The sequence below is a fragment of the Callionymus lyra genome, chromosome 6, assembly GCF_982586985.1.
Source record: "Callionymus lyra chromosome 6, fCalLyr1.hap1.1, whole genome shotgun sequence".
Taxonomy (NCBI): domain Eukaryota; kingdom Metazoa; phylum Chordata; class Actinopteri; order Syngnathiformes; family Callionymidae; genus Callionymus; species Callionymus lyra.
The window spans coordinates 34297125-34312262 of NC_141823.1; positions in this window are offsets into that span (position 1 = coordinate 34297125).

Here is a 15138-nt window from a genome sequence, read left to right on the forward strand (position 1 = left end):
CAGTCAGAGAGGCCTTGGTCTTGTGTCCAGTGATGGTTTTAACACCATCCCAGACCTCTCTTATTTCTTCTCGGCTCAGCTTCTCCTCCAACCTCCTCCTGTAGGTGTCCTTTGCCTCCTTCAAGCATCGCTTCACCTCCTGCTGAGCTGACCTCATGGCATCCCTGTCTCTGCTCCTGAATGCCACTTTCTTCCTGTTAAGGACATCCTTGACCTCCTTTGTTACCCACGGTTTATTATTAGGGTAACAGCGGACAGTCTTAGTAGGGGCGACAACGTCCAAGCAGAAATTTAAATAATCTGTTAGACAGTGTGTCTGTCCCTCGATGTCCTCACCATGAGACCTCAGCAGCACATCCCAGTCTGTTGTTTCAAAGCAGTCTCTGATGGCGTCCTCCACAGCTGGTGTCCACTTTCTGATTGTCTTAGTGGTCACAGTCTGTCTCTGCACCAGAGGAGTGTACTGTGACTGAAGGTGGACCAGGTTGTGATCGGACCTTCCAAGTGGAGGAAGAGGTTTGGCTCTGTAGGCGTCCTTCAAGTTGGAATAAAGAAGGTCAATTGTCCTGTTATTCCTGGTGGGACAATCCACGGCCTGATGGAAATATAATTACCAACCCTGCTGTTAAGTGCAGACAACGAAACACTAATCTCTTTGGTTCCCATTTTTATTTTTTCATGTCAAGAAAAGTTGAAAAAAATAAACATTGTCTCTTGATATTATACATCTTAACAATATATATAATTTTAATAGAGGAATGATTTCATCAATTGTGTGTTCATTCTTATAACCTTTTATATTCTTATAAATAAATGTTTCAAAGAAAAACAGCATAAACTCTGTTTTTGGCTTCCAATTGTAGAAGTGAAGAAACTCCTCAATGTTTTAAAGTTGTGTTGCAGTATGGAAAGCATGGCATTTTTACCATGATATTTAAAGGGTTTTAGTTACAAAGAAAAAATGACTTACTAAGCTTTTGCATTTTTTATATAAGGCCTACCATGAAAAATGTTATGACAATTTCAACATTTCAAAGTGCTAGTTTCATTTAATTTCTGTAAATGAAAGTATGCGCTTAATAATAAATTAAATGAAGGAAGAAAAATTAGGTAGGGACGTTGTAAAATCAACCAATGAAGTTTTCCTTCATTGGTTGATTTCACAAGAGCGCATACCTTCATTTACCTTCATTTGCAAGCCTGTTCTCACCTGAGAAAAATCTCTTAACTTAGGAAAATTATGTCAGAATACGATCTGGAGCTTTTATACGCTCCATGCGTTTGTGTCTTGTAATTTAGACTATTGAACAGTTTATTTTCGTTTCTAAACAAGAAGGATCTGTCTCGCCTGCAGTTAATACAAAACTCTCCAGCGAGAATTCTGAGCCGCTCTAGTAGAAGAACTCACATTTCCCCGATCGTTAAAACCCTGCATTAGCTGCCAGTATCTTTCATGATCAATTTTAGAATTTATTAATTTCAATTTTCAGAACTATTCATGGTCAGGCTCCTCCTTACATCAGTGATCTGATCCAGCCTTACACCCCAACTCGGGCTCTTAGGTCGGTGAATCAGAATCTGCTAACTCTAAAGTAAGTAAGTAAATAAGTAAGTAAGTAATGGCCATTTGTAGAGCGCCTTTCTAGACCAGGGTCACAAAGCGCTTTAACAATCACAAACAATACACATTTAAAATATATACTTTGAAAGATCAAGACACATAAGACAATATAGATAATAAAAATGTCTTAAGATGTTTCTTGAAGGAGTCAGTACATTCTTATTTGTGCAGGCTTTTCCCTGTTCTAGAAAGGTGCTTTACAAATAACCTTTACTTTACTTACTTTACTTTACTGAAGAGGTGATTGCTGTAAGTGAACATAGCACTAGCTGCCAATGATTAGACAATGATGCACTTGTCTTTAATAATGTTTTATTTGTGTTAAATTTAAAATATCACACGTTTCTTTTAATAAAGTGTAATATTTCACTTTTTAATTAACTACTCAGACTGAAACTCCATCTGTAACTCTGGCTCTGATTAAATACACTGGTTGTATAAAACCAGATGCAACTTTATAATGAGGTGTTCTCTAAATGCAGTTGAAAGCTGAATATAACTTTTTGGAAAATGTGTTTGTCGATCCATTCCAACTTATCCTTAGGTGACACTGGACTCAAACGGTGTTCTCATATGTCTGGACAGGACGTGATACTTGGGGTACTGCCAGTACCAATCACCCAACACTGCTGCTGGTTACAGCGTTAAGAGCTACTGTCTCAGGGAGCCCACAGATGTAGTTTTGAACTGTAACTTTCATGAAATTATCATGAAAAAATGTTAATATATATCGAAGATAGTTCATGGGGATTATTGAATGGAATGCAAAAATAGTAAACTTGGAGAGAAAGAAATGTAACCATTGCTTGATAATAAATGAAATGAAGAAAGACAAATTAGGTGGGGAGGTTAAAAAATCAACATGTGAAGGAAAAGAAAGACTGTCGAGGGACTTGTCCACTGCATCCTGCTAAGAAGTCTTCAAACCGCCACTTTTCAAGGGGAAAATGTTTTCAACATCCTTTAAAGTGCCTATTAACTGTCTATTCCCATTTCAACTATGGTCGGTTTTGACATAGTGGGAATTGTGGACCGGGCCGCCCACTACATCCCAAGGAGGCTAGCTTGAGTGAAGGAGAGTAGCAGGCTTCCTGGTGCTGGAAGACAAATGGCTCAGAGAGGATCTGGGAGATACACTTATCTAAAAAACAGATGAGTAATTCCACCAATGTGGAGGTTTCTAAACGGGGTAAAGAAATTATTCAAGGCTTTTGTCTATTATTTATTAGAGATAACTGTTTAACTTATCCAGTAAGCTACTTTTGCTCTGCTCTGATCTTATTATGGCTATTTTCACTTATAGTAAGTAAGCAGTAGTTATTTGTAAAGCGCCTTTCTAGACCAGGGTCAAAAAGCGCTTGAACAATCTAAAGCAATACACATTTAGGAATGTTTCTCTCCTCTGGTGCGGAAACGTGTGCGCAGAAGTAGCAGCAGATTGTGATCCACAGACCTCAGAGCCTAAGCTGGGGTGTAAGTCTGGATCAGATCACTGATGTAAGGAGGAGCCTGACCATGAATAGCTCTGAAAGTAAGAACCAAACATTTTAAATTGATCCTGAAATTAACTAAGCTAAAGCAGAGTTATAAGGAAATGTGAGTTCTTCTACTTTAGAGAGTCAGAATCCTCACTACAGAGTTTTTTATTAACAGCAGGCGAGCAGCAGTCAGCTCCTTCTTGTTGGACATGAAAATGAACTGTTACAATAGTCTAAACGAGAAGACGCATGTATTATAAGCTCCAGATCATGTTGTGTCACCATTTTCCTTAATTAAGACATTTTTTTTATTTTATTTTTCTCAGTTGAAGGACAGTTTTTGTTCTTTTTTTCGGTGTTGTATTAGAGACATGTATTTGTCAAATAAAAACACCCAGGTTTGTCAGGCTCAGTTTGATAGACTGGCATAAGTCACCCAAGTACTGACTCAACCCTGGAACATAATGATCAGGCGCAATAACCAGAGTTTTGTCCACATTTATCTGCAAAGTGTTGAATCAAATTGTTTGATTTCTAGCAAACAATTGACTAAGCTGCTCAGCCTTAGGGGGCTCAGTTGAATCAAATGAAAACTAGAGCTTGATGTCATCATTGATGCCTTTCACATGGATTCATTAATAGCAGTGGCGGGCCATGCATTTCAAACATAGGCCTTCAGTGGTACTTGTTTGAATGAATCCACCTCTCAATTACTACTTTAAGGTTATTTATACACCATGTGGAACACTGTTATAGGTTAATAAGATGTTTAGAGCATTATCAAATGAGCACAACTTCAGCGCATTACTAAAAATATTGCTCCGACTACTACCGGTGTGGTTTCCATGGCAACAATACACTTTTCCTGCTTCAAAAGTGACCGCTTGTGACAGACTTGGCTCCTGTGGTGTCCTGTGACACCTATGTTATGCTTCAGGGCTGAACTAACTGTGAAGGCCTCTCTAGGCAAACTAGTGACAAATGATGGCTAAACTCTGATTGGATGAATGCTGTTAAATAAATATTCATGTTTGGAAGCAGCACGATCAGAGGAAAGCAATTAAAGGATGTGGATAGACTATTTGAAATTTCTTAGTAAGTAGCTATTCATGGAAAATATTAAAATACATTTACAAATATCATAATTAAAATAAGTCTGTAATTCAGATATTTCTTAGGCCAGCAGAGAAGGCTTAGCAGGCCCTGCCGGCCCACCAATGATTAAAAGCTACTTCTAGTGGAATTCTTCAATAACTTATAATGATGCACCTTTGTAGTAGTTTCAGTCAGCTGAGATACTTCACACCGCAGGTAATTCGAGCGTTGCTTTTTTGAGGGGCACCATGGGTATTTACTCTCGCTGACTCAATCTTCCCTAAGGGGCTTTGCTGGGGAGCTGCTGACACAGTTGTTACACCCAATGCCCTCTAGGGGAACCTATAACTTCCTACCTTTATTGATGGTAGGGTTTAATCTTAAGCATAAAGCATCATCCTCCGTTCCAATGGCACTCTTTGAATGTCCCATGCCATTGGCCTGATGTGTCTGGTCACAAGACGGCGGACCCTATAATGAGGCCACAAAAATTGTTGCTGTTGATGACAATGCTGGGGCATTGGCGCCACCGTCAGACGTCAAGTAAAAGTGGGCTGACATTGAGGAAGAGGTATAAAGGAGGACGGCTGTCCGACGCCAGAGTGTGGTGAAGACAGGCAGGGGGACAGGTGAAGATGCAGCCTCCCCATTTGAATAGACAGTGTCTGCTATTATGGGTGACACAGCTCTCTTAGGGGTGGTGGGAGCACATGTGGGTGACACAGACTACTGCCAAGGTAAATGCATACATATTTGTCACTTTAACACATGCGTTCATGAATATAGCCTGTGTTTGATTTGTTTCACTTTCCATTAATGAATATACAAGCAAATCAGACAGAATCATGCTTGAATAATAACTTTATTATTGAAAACGCAGAGAACAAACTGCAGCCATGTGACCACAACTCTGTGGACTCCTCCAACATCCCCGGTGTTTGGACACTACCATGCAACAACCACCAGTTGCTGCGGCTCCAGTCGCTGTTCACGAAGATGTACCTCCGACTGGCCGTGTCCTCACCCATGCTTGAGTCGCAGAGGGAAATTGTCAATGCCATAGGTGAAATTAATTACGCCATTTAGTTGACATCATGAAAAACATTTTTGACTTATTTAGGGATTGCTGTTGTTTACTTGCCTCTTTCAAATTGTGAAAATCAACTGTTGCCAGGCCCGCATGGCCTCCTGGGTAGGCTGTGCTTGCTGGGCTCCAGCTTCAGGGTTATCTGGTGGGTGGGAACTACTAGTCCAGGGGTATGGCATTCTGGGATGCAACATTATGAAGGACAACACATTCCATCACAGTGCGGCACACTTTGTCAGGGCTGTAGAATAGTATCCCCCCCGTCCTGTTTAAGCAGCGCCACCGTCCCTCCAGCCAACCAATTTTTCTTTCCACGACTGACCGAGTCCGAGAGTGAAGGTCATTATATCTCCTCTCTTGGTCAGTCTGAGGGTTTCTAAGAGGCGTCATCAGCCAGCTGTTCAGTTGGTATGCAGTCGCCTGTGGTCAAAGGAATTAGACTGAAACTACTACTTGATACTTTTATTCGCTACATATTTGAAACAAACACACTTACTGCAAACAAGAAAAGTTTAACTTTAAATGCCATTTGTGTGACTATAAAATGTTCAATTTGTAAGCACACATGCTTAAAACACATCATGCATTTTCAAATCATTTTTAATCAGTTAAACAAATATATGTACTCACCCAGAAGCCAACCAACAAGCACAGAACCAACTTGTAGTCTGTTCCCAACCATGCTGTTATGCAGAATATATGAATCATTCGTAGAACCAGGCCACCACGCCACAATGTTGTTAAGTCACTTTTGCGCATCATATATGAGCTGCACAATTGAGTGGAAACTTTTACAGTTCACTTAAACATACTGATCGTTTGATAGCACTTTTATAGCAATTAGTGTGCAGTCGATAGCTCCGATCACAGTAGGAAACCCTGCTTTGGCTGCAAATTGCGCCTTAATGTTGACCTGTTCAGCTGGATAGTATGGGAATTCGTCATACCAGTCTGACATACTGATGATTTGCTCCCACACGACCGGCATGGCTTGACTCAGGGTCGACTGACACGGTCCCAATCGGTCGGCGGGCTCCCTCTGGAACGCCATGGCCACAGCAATGCATGGCTCCTCGCTGTGGGCCTTTCCAAAGCCGGTCACAGCTCTTCACAGAGCTCTAAAAGAATGGCCCTTTTTAAGTAATTAATTTATATTTGTAGAAGGCTTTTCGAGACCAGGGTCACAAAGCGCCTAAATAATCAAAACAATACTCAATACAAAATATACTTAACACCGAGAACAACAAAGGAGTCTCAGAGAATCAAATAAACGCCTGCACGAATAAAAGTGTCTTAAGATGTGTCTTGAAGTCAGTAGATCCATCAAGCGCAGAGGGAAAGGAAGATCATTCCAAAGCTTAAGAGCATCAGCCTGGATTTCCCTCCTCTGTATCAACTGCAGGCGAGACAGCTCCTTCTTCTTAAGACATGAAAACAAGCTGTTGCAATAGTCCAGACGAGAAGACACAAACGCATCGATAACAAGCTCCAGATCATGTTGTGAGAACATTTTCCTAGGTTTTAACGCTCTTTTCAGTATTGATACATATGAAGTTTGACGTGGAAAAGTATGTCTGCAGGTTTTTTGTGCGTACAGTACCCGGGTAGATTTTCATTTATCCACAGTAAGTAAGTAAGTAAGTAAGTCATTTTTATTTGAATAGCGCTTTTCCAGACCAGGGTCAGAAAGCGCTTAAACAATCAAAACAATATTCAATAAAGTATATACTTTAAAGGGCAAGATAAAAATGATAACACAACAGGAGTTCCAGAAAATGAAGGAAAAGCCTGAACAAATAAAAACGTCTTAAGATGTTTCTTAAAGGAGTCAGTAGACTCCATCAAATGCAAAGAGAGAGGAAGATCTTTCCAAAGCTTAGGAGCAACAGCCTGGACGGATTTCTCTCCTCTGGTCATGAACCGTGTGCGTGGAACCATCAGTAGATTCTGATCCACAGACCTCAGAGGCGGGGTTGGGTAGAAAGGCTGGATCAGATCAGTGATGTAAGGAGGAGCCTGACCATGAACAGCTCTGAAAGTAAGAACCAGAATTTTAAAGTTGATCCTGAAAGAAACTGGAAGCCAGTGAAGAATTTTAAGGATCGGAGAATTGTGAGTTCTTCTACTTGAGCGACTCAGAATTCTCGCTGCAGTTCTGAATCAACTGCAGCTCCTTCTTGTTAAGACTGTTGCAGTAGTCCAGGCGAGAAGACACAAACGCATGGATTACAAGCTCCAGATCATGTTCCGACAACATTTTCCTAAGTTTAGAGATTTTCTCAGTTGAAGGAAACAGTTTCTGGTCAGTTTTCTACAGTGTTGAACAAGAGACATGTATTTATCAAATACAACACCCAGGTTTCTCAGGCTCAGTTTGACCGACTGACCTAAGTCACCCAAGTACTGACTCAACCCTGGAACCTTATCATCAGGAGCAATCACCAGAGTTTCAGTTTTGTCCACATTTTGTTGCAGAGTGTTTTCACTGAGCCAGTGTCGCTCTGATCCAGGAACAAAGACAGCTGCTCAGACACCACCTTCTCCAAGATCTTGGACAAGAAAGGGAGCTTAGAAATAGGCCTGAAATTACTGAGGTCAGTTGGGTCTAAGCCTGTATTTTTGAGCAGAGGCTCTACAATGGCATGTTTAAATGCCTTGGGAAAAACCACTGTGGAAAGGGAGAGGTTCACCATATTGGTAACCCAGGGGCCAATTACATCGAATACTTTGATAAAAAGCCTACAAGGAAGGACGTCATCTGAGCAAGAGGAGGGTTTCATCTTGTTCACTAGTGCAGGAATATCACCCAACGATACAGCAGTGAAGGAAGACCAAGAGGAAGAGAGGGGCTCAGAGACAGTAGGGGTTCTAAACAAAGGAAGAGAGATTTTCTCTTTGATCAATTTCATTTTGTCAATGAAAAATCTCAACAATGCATTGCTGTCAGCTTCACAGAAGACAGGCGTGTTTTGAGGAGCAGGAGACACGAGAGAATAAATCATGTCAAACAACACTTTGGGGTTTTTCTTATTTGCTGCTACCAGTTTTCTGATGTAATCAGATCCTGCAGTTTCTACCATCTCATTGTAAGAAGACATCAGATCCCTGAGGTGAAGTCTGTGCACCTCAAGTTTATTAGACTTCCAGAGACGCTCAGTCTTTCGACAAAGTTTCTTCAGACTCAGGAGATCTTGATTTGTCCAAGGGCACCGTTTTTTCTGAATTTTCAAGATTAGAAGTTAGATTTAACAGGTGCAACTTGATCCAGTATTTCAACACAATGAGTAGTGAAACATTGAATCAAACTGTCCACGTTTGGGCAGTCATCAAAGGAAAGAGGGTCAAACATTGCAGAAAAACTGTCTGCAGTATCGGCTGATATGACACGTCTCTGAGACCTAACTTTCAAAGGCTTAGGTTCAGGGATGAAGTCCAGGTTAAACAAGAGAAGAGAATGATCACTCAGATGGACATCATGTACAGATACATTAGAAATGTCCAGGCCAAGAGTAAAAACTAAGTCTAAAGTGTGGCATTTATGATGAGTGGGTTCAGAAACATGTTTCTCAAAATTAAAGGCTTCTGTTAAAGTTAAAAGTTATTTAGCAGAGCAAGATGTGACGTCATCAACATGAAGATTAAAGTCTCAAAGAATAAGAACAGATTCCATTTGAATAATGGAAGATAAGAAGTCACTGAAGTCTTTAAAGAACACCGCCGCAGGACCAGGCGGGTGGTAGATTGACACACAATAGAAAGGTCTTGTAGAACCAACCAAGATCATCTGAGACTCAAAAGAAGTGAATTACTGTGTCTGAATCACTTTGCAAGAACAACTCTCCCTAAAAACTAAAGCAAGAACTCCCCCACGACCAGAGAGGCGAGGCTTCCCCAGGACAGCGCTACCTATTGGACAGAGTTTGTTCAGATGAATAAACTCTTCCTCTCTCTGCCAAGTCTCAGAAAGACATAATAAATCCAAATTAACTCTTGTGAAAAGATCATTAAGAATAAAGGATTTTTTAGTAATGGAGAGAACATTCAGAAGTCCTACATTCAGCAGCGCTGACGTGTCATCACACACTTCAGTGAGAGGAACGTCGATCAAACATCGATGACGTCCGATGACGTCAGAGTTCTTCCGAGTGATCGCGACTGCGCGTCTCATCCTTAACTGTACTCCAGACCTACTCGATCGCTTGTGGAAATCGCCCGGTACCCGAGAGATCAAACGATATTCCACAGAGTCCGAGTCGATGAGAAGCGAAGGAGGTAACCGACTCATGGGACGTTGGTAACTGTCACGAGTGAAGTCTTCCATCGATCATAGATCCGAGATGCTTGAGACATTTCTTTAGTGATATGAGCATAATATCCGGACAAGTAGTCGTTAAAACGACATGGCAATTATTGCAAGAGCTCATGTTCAAGCAGGCCGATCAAAGGCTTACCGGAAGCGGAAGTGGTCGTTTTGAAAGTTCTAAAGCAAATTGAACAGACTGTGTAGAGTTTCGGGAAGACTACACACCTCTTGTCCATAAGGTTTCTTCAAGAACTTTCACAATTTTAATCGGGTGTTGATGGAAACACACTAGACTGCAGGTCTTAAAGCACAATTCCAATATATTGCTCAAAACTGATTTCGCTAAAAGAAGTTGTTTGGCTGAAGCTGGCAAACCTGTGAGCGGGTGATATCACGAAAGTGGAAGAGGAGAATGAAAAATTATATTTTAATGATGGCTCTATGTATGCGACGGTTGAAATCAGAGTACTCGCATCAATCCAATCCAGATTATTATACACAGTTAGGTCCTAATGACTTTATTTTTCATTGATTTAGAAATACATGCTGGAGGGGTCAAAGTTTCATAAAATGCATTTGTAAAATGTGAAGTAGAACAAACTTAATTTTATTTCAGAAAACCAAATGTGAATATAAAAACCTCCTCGTATTGCATTATTTGCTGGTTTGATTTTGTCTTATGGCTTTGTGAAGAGATCCTCAAGGTATTAATCTTGTTGTATGTGTGGGGGGACTCTACTGAGTCTCTAAAAATATAATAGAACGTGAAGAACCCAAAAACCTGTGCTGATATAAATGAGTAATTAATGGACAGAAAGTGGAGAAAATTATGTTGTTTTGGGTCATCTAAGACACCCAGGCCTAGTCTTGTGACACCAAGAGTTAATGACCAGTAACTGGGGGTTGTTCCTACAACATCCAGCACAGCCACTAGACCACGAACACAGACACCACAAGTGGAAACAGAAAGAGCCAGTGCAGACAGTATTTACATTTATTTATATGTTTACTCTTTACCACCAAGCTAAGACCTCAAATATGGAGGAAAATGTGAAGATGAATGCAGGACTGGAAGTCAATTCTTAGAATTGAGATATTTTCTAAAGTTTATGTTGGTTGTTCTGGTTAGGTTATAGCAGTCATCTTTGGACTAAGGTCTCTTTACAAACTTTTTGAAACTTTAAGCAAAGATAAAAAAAATGTTCTACCAATACCATTGAGGGAGTCTCTCAAATGCACAAGGTAGGAATGATGCTAGAAACAATGTCCCAAGCAACGCAGAAAGCAAATTGATTTTAGGACAAGCTTTGTAGCTTCTGTAGTATGACTGTGAGTTGCGTGTGTTTAAAGGAAAAGGCAAATTGCTGGTTACCTAACCACATACCATGAAATGGAAAGAAGTACACTAGACACTAGATCGATCGTATTAAATCCTAATTAACATACAATAATAATATGTCCAACAATATTTTTGTAACCTACAAATTGATTGATTGTTTATCTAAAATTAATGCAGCACTAATGCATTTAGTTATTGTCAGGTCATACTACACTGAACAAAAATATAAACAGCATGATTATTGCACAGGTACGCCTTAGACTGGCCACTCTAAAATGTTCATTTGTATCACACAGCTCAATCCCACAGATGTCAATTTGGCAGTAATTCCAACCAGCCTCACAACTGCAGACTATGTGTAACCACACCAGCCCAGGATCTCCACATCATACTCTCACCTCCAAGATCGTATGAGAGCAGCCGCTTGGACAGCTGCTGCAACTATCGATTTGCATAACCAAAGAATTTCTGCACAAACTGTCAGAAACCGTCTCAGGGAAATTCATCTGCATGCTCGTTGTCCAAATCTGACTCTAGTAAGTCGTCGTAACCGCCTTGAGTGGGCAAACGTTGGAGGGGTGTTCTCTTCACAGATGAATCCCTGTTTTCACTGTTTAGGGCAGATGGCAGTAAGGGTGTGTGGCGCCGTGTGGGTGAACGGTTTTCTGATATCAATGTTGTGGATTGAGTGGCCCATGGTGGCGGTGGGGCAACGGTATGGGAAGGCGAAGATTATGGACGAAGAACACAAGTCACAAATTTTATTGGTGGCATTGTGAACGCACAGAGATACAGTGATGAGATCCTGAGGCATGTTGCAAGGATCTATACACAATTCTAGCTGAAGCTGAAAACATCCCAGTTCTTGCGTTGCCAGCATGATCAACGGACACCCATTGAGCAAGTTTGGGATGCTCTGGTTTGGCGTGTATGACAGTGTGTTCCAGTTCCTGCCCATATCCTGCAACTTCGCACACCCATTGAAGAGGAGTGGACCAACATTCCACAGGCCACAATCGACAACCAAATCAATTCTATGCAAAGAAGATGGTGGTCGCCAGGAAAATAGTGGTCACACAAGATACTGCTTTTCTAATTCCCCAGACCCCTTAAATAAAACAAAACTGCACGTTTCAGAGTGGCTCTCTATTGTGGCCAGTCTAAAGCCCTATTCGCACGGGATAAGTATATTTATTTTCTTTCGTTTATCAACTTGTGCAGACGATCAACAGAGACAGCGCTGCCCTGCAAATAAATTTGCCCCAACATTATTCTTACAGAAGAGACACAGTCTGTTACATTAGTGTAACCGAGTGTATTCGTCTGGGAAACAACGAGGCTGAAAATAAGTTTGTATCCGTGCAGCGCACACGTCTTTTTTACTTTCGTCATGTGGAGCACACCGCCAACAACGACCTACTTCCTTTTCAACCTCTTCAAAATAAAACAGTGGAAGTAAATATTAACACAATGGCAAGTGCCTAGCAGTCCGTTACAGTTGCATATATGCCGCATTCAGAATTACAAACACAGGCATTTGGATTCACACAGGACTAGAATTATCACGTCTGTGTTTGGTGAATTACAGCGGCGGAATTATTAAATTACAAATCACGGACATGATGCATTCACACAGGATTAAAACTCAGACATTCTCCGTAATTATTAAAAATTAACAGCGGTCCCCAGGTAATACTTATCCTGTGCGGATCGGACATTTGACACACCTGTGCAATAATCGTGGTGTCTAATCAGCATCTTGATATGCCACTCCTGGGAGGTTTAAGACAGATTTGTGAACAAAATTTCAGAGAAATGGTTGTTTTCTGTACGTAGAAAATGTTTTAGATCTTTGAGTTCATCTAAATAAAAATGGGAGCAAAATAAAAAGTGTTTCATTTGAATTTTTGTTAAGTGTGTATCACACTATGTTATTTGAAAACTTGTAGTATTGTATAGATTAGAAGTGAGGTAACAAAATGTAAACAATTAAGATTAAGCATTTTTGATAATGTATTTAAACCACCGCATCATATCAGAGTAAAGAACAAACCAAATTATGCATGATTATGAACTATGCGTCTCACAGTAAAAACATTATTTTAGTCAAATATTTAGTCCATTTGAATCACAGCTCCATTATATAAAAACATTATTCAAAACAAAACCCATTGGACCTCAATTATCACCATTTATCTCTTTGCTTGCTCTTGTTCAGTCCTTTCCAAGGCTGAGAATAGTTTTGGGTTTTTTCAAAGGGCTTTTCTCTTAAAGATGGTCAGGACCTTTGCATGGGTAGATTAGTCCTGTCTTCTACGGATTTCGTTCAAACTGGTTTGATGGGGCCAATCCAGTGTGAATCTGCATGATCAAAGGTGGGCATTTCAAAGTGTTGTTTAAGATGAATTAAGAGGAGATTACCATTTTAAAGAAAAAATATATTGCATAATATTTGTAAATAGCTGCTCCTATGTTAAATAAAACTGGTATTAATATAAACCTGAAACTGCTAATAATGTTTTTTATTTCATCAAAAATTAATTAAAAATGTACTGGATGAGAATTTTTTTTCTGTGATCAAGAATCAAAGAGGATTGTGAAGTTGTACTTTTGGAGGAAGGGGGATGAGAAATAAATTGATTAGCATCTGCTTTCTTTGATGAAAGCTAATCCTGATCTTAGTGTGAGGATGTTGGGAGAAAGCATCTGAATATTGAGTTAAAGTGATTGCTTCAACATTTTATTTTACCTCTGATTTAATGTCTTACACAGTAGTTTATAGATTCATCTGTGTGTTGCAACTTTCTTCCTGAGTGTGTTTGTCTGTGTGTGTATGGATTTAATTTCAGACTCACTCAAATAGCTGTTTTGTGTGACGCCTGTAGTGAAACTTGGTGAAAAGGGGCATTGTGTTAAAACAGAGTTCCCCTGGTGGGTAAATCTTGTAAGCCGCTCTACTCCACATGGGTCCTGTACCCAAGAAAAAGAACTGTGGTCTGGATGGCACCAGACTTCTGAGATACAATGAGGAGTTACAACAAAGGACACACCAAATGCTTATATTCCAAATCGGACTAAAGGGATGTGAGATTATCTTATTTGGTCAACTCCATAATATTCAATATTCATTAAACAGCGGGCATGTGAAAATGGTCCAGTCAGAAATTAAATACATCCGTCAAATTTGTGATGTAAAGTATAATTCAAAAATCAAATAAAAAATGGCCTTAGACACAACTCCAAGTCTTGAAAAGCTCAGCAAAGGTTGTAGCAAAGGATAAACATCAACGCTGTCAACAGTTTGGATTCGTATTAAAAGAAAAAATAAAAATAATTAATAATTTAAACTGAAATGACAAACAGAAGAATGCAATGCCTTTGTCTTTAAGGTGCAATTCTAGTTATATACAGTAGAGCTGTTTGATTGATAGCACCAAAGTTTCACACAGACTCTGTCATCCTGTAATACATACAGCTTCTAAAACGCATGATTTGTACTTTAATTATTTGATGTTCATATCTGATGATTTTACTTTATTTGTTAAAATTGCATAGTTATTTAGTTTTAAAGCGGGTGTTGCATTTACCTTAATGTTTAATATGATTTTGTATACTTAGTATTCCTTACATTGTAGTAACCTTTCAAGTTGTTCAATATCCTGGGATAAATAGTCCTGTAAGGTTCTTAATATATATATATATTTTTTAATAAGTATGTCATATGTCTTGCTGTATGAGCAAAAAACAAAACTCTAATTGGCCCTCAAATTAAGCTCTAAGTTCTTGGGTGGTGTCAGGGAATCTAAGGCAGCACTCCAACATTGCTTTGGTTTAAGATAGTACCCATTAATTACTGTATTTTCTGATTCTCTGCCAACATGGACTCTTCCTTTAACACTGAACGCTGCTACATGCCTGCCTGAGGTTGTACAATGATAGATTCCAGGCAAGTGTCATGCTGGTTATGGTAGGTGAGGATTGATGGTCTGTAGAGACCGGCGATCCATCACCATAGCATCAGGATTTCAGGAATCTGTTCCTGATCACACCTCACGACAGGGGCCATGTGGTAACGACCTCTCTCAGTGTGACACCACAGGAAATCGATACCAGGCACTCAAGGTCAATGTACTGTTGGAAAACTACTTATGGCCTGACGGATAGAAGGTCTGCCTGCACCAGAGACATGCTACTGACAGGTCTACTAATTCTTAG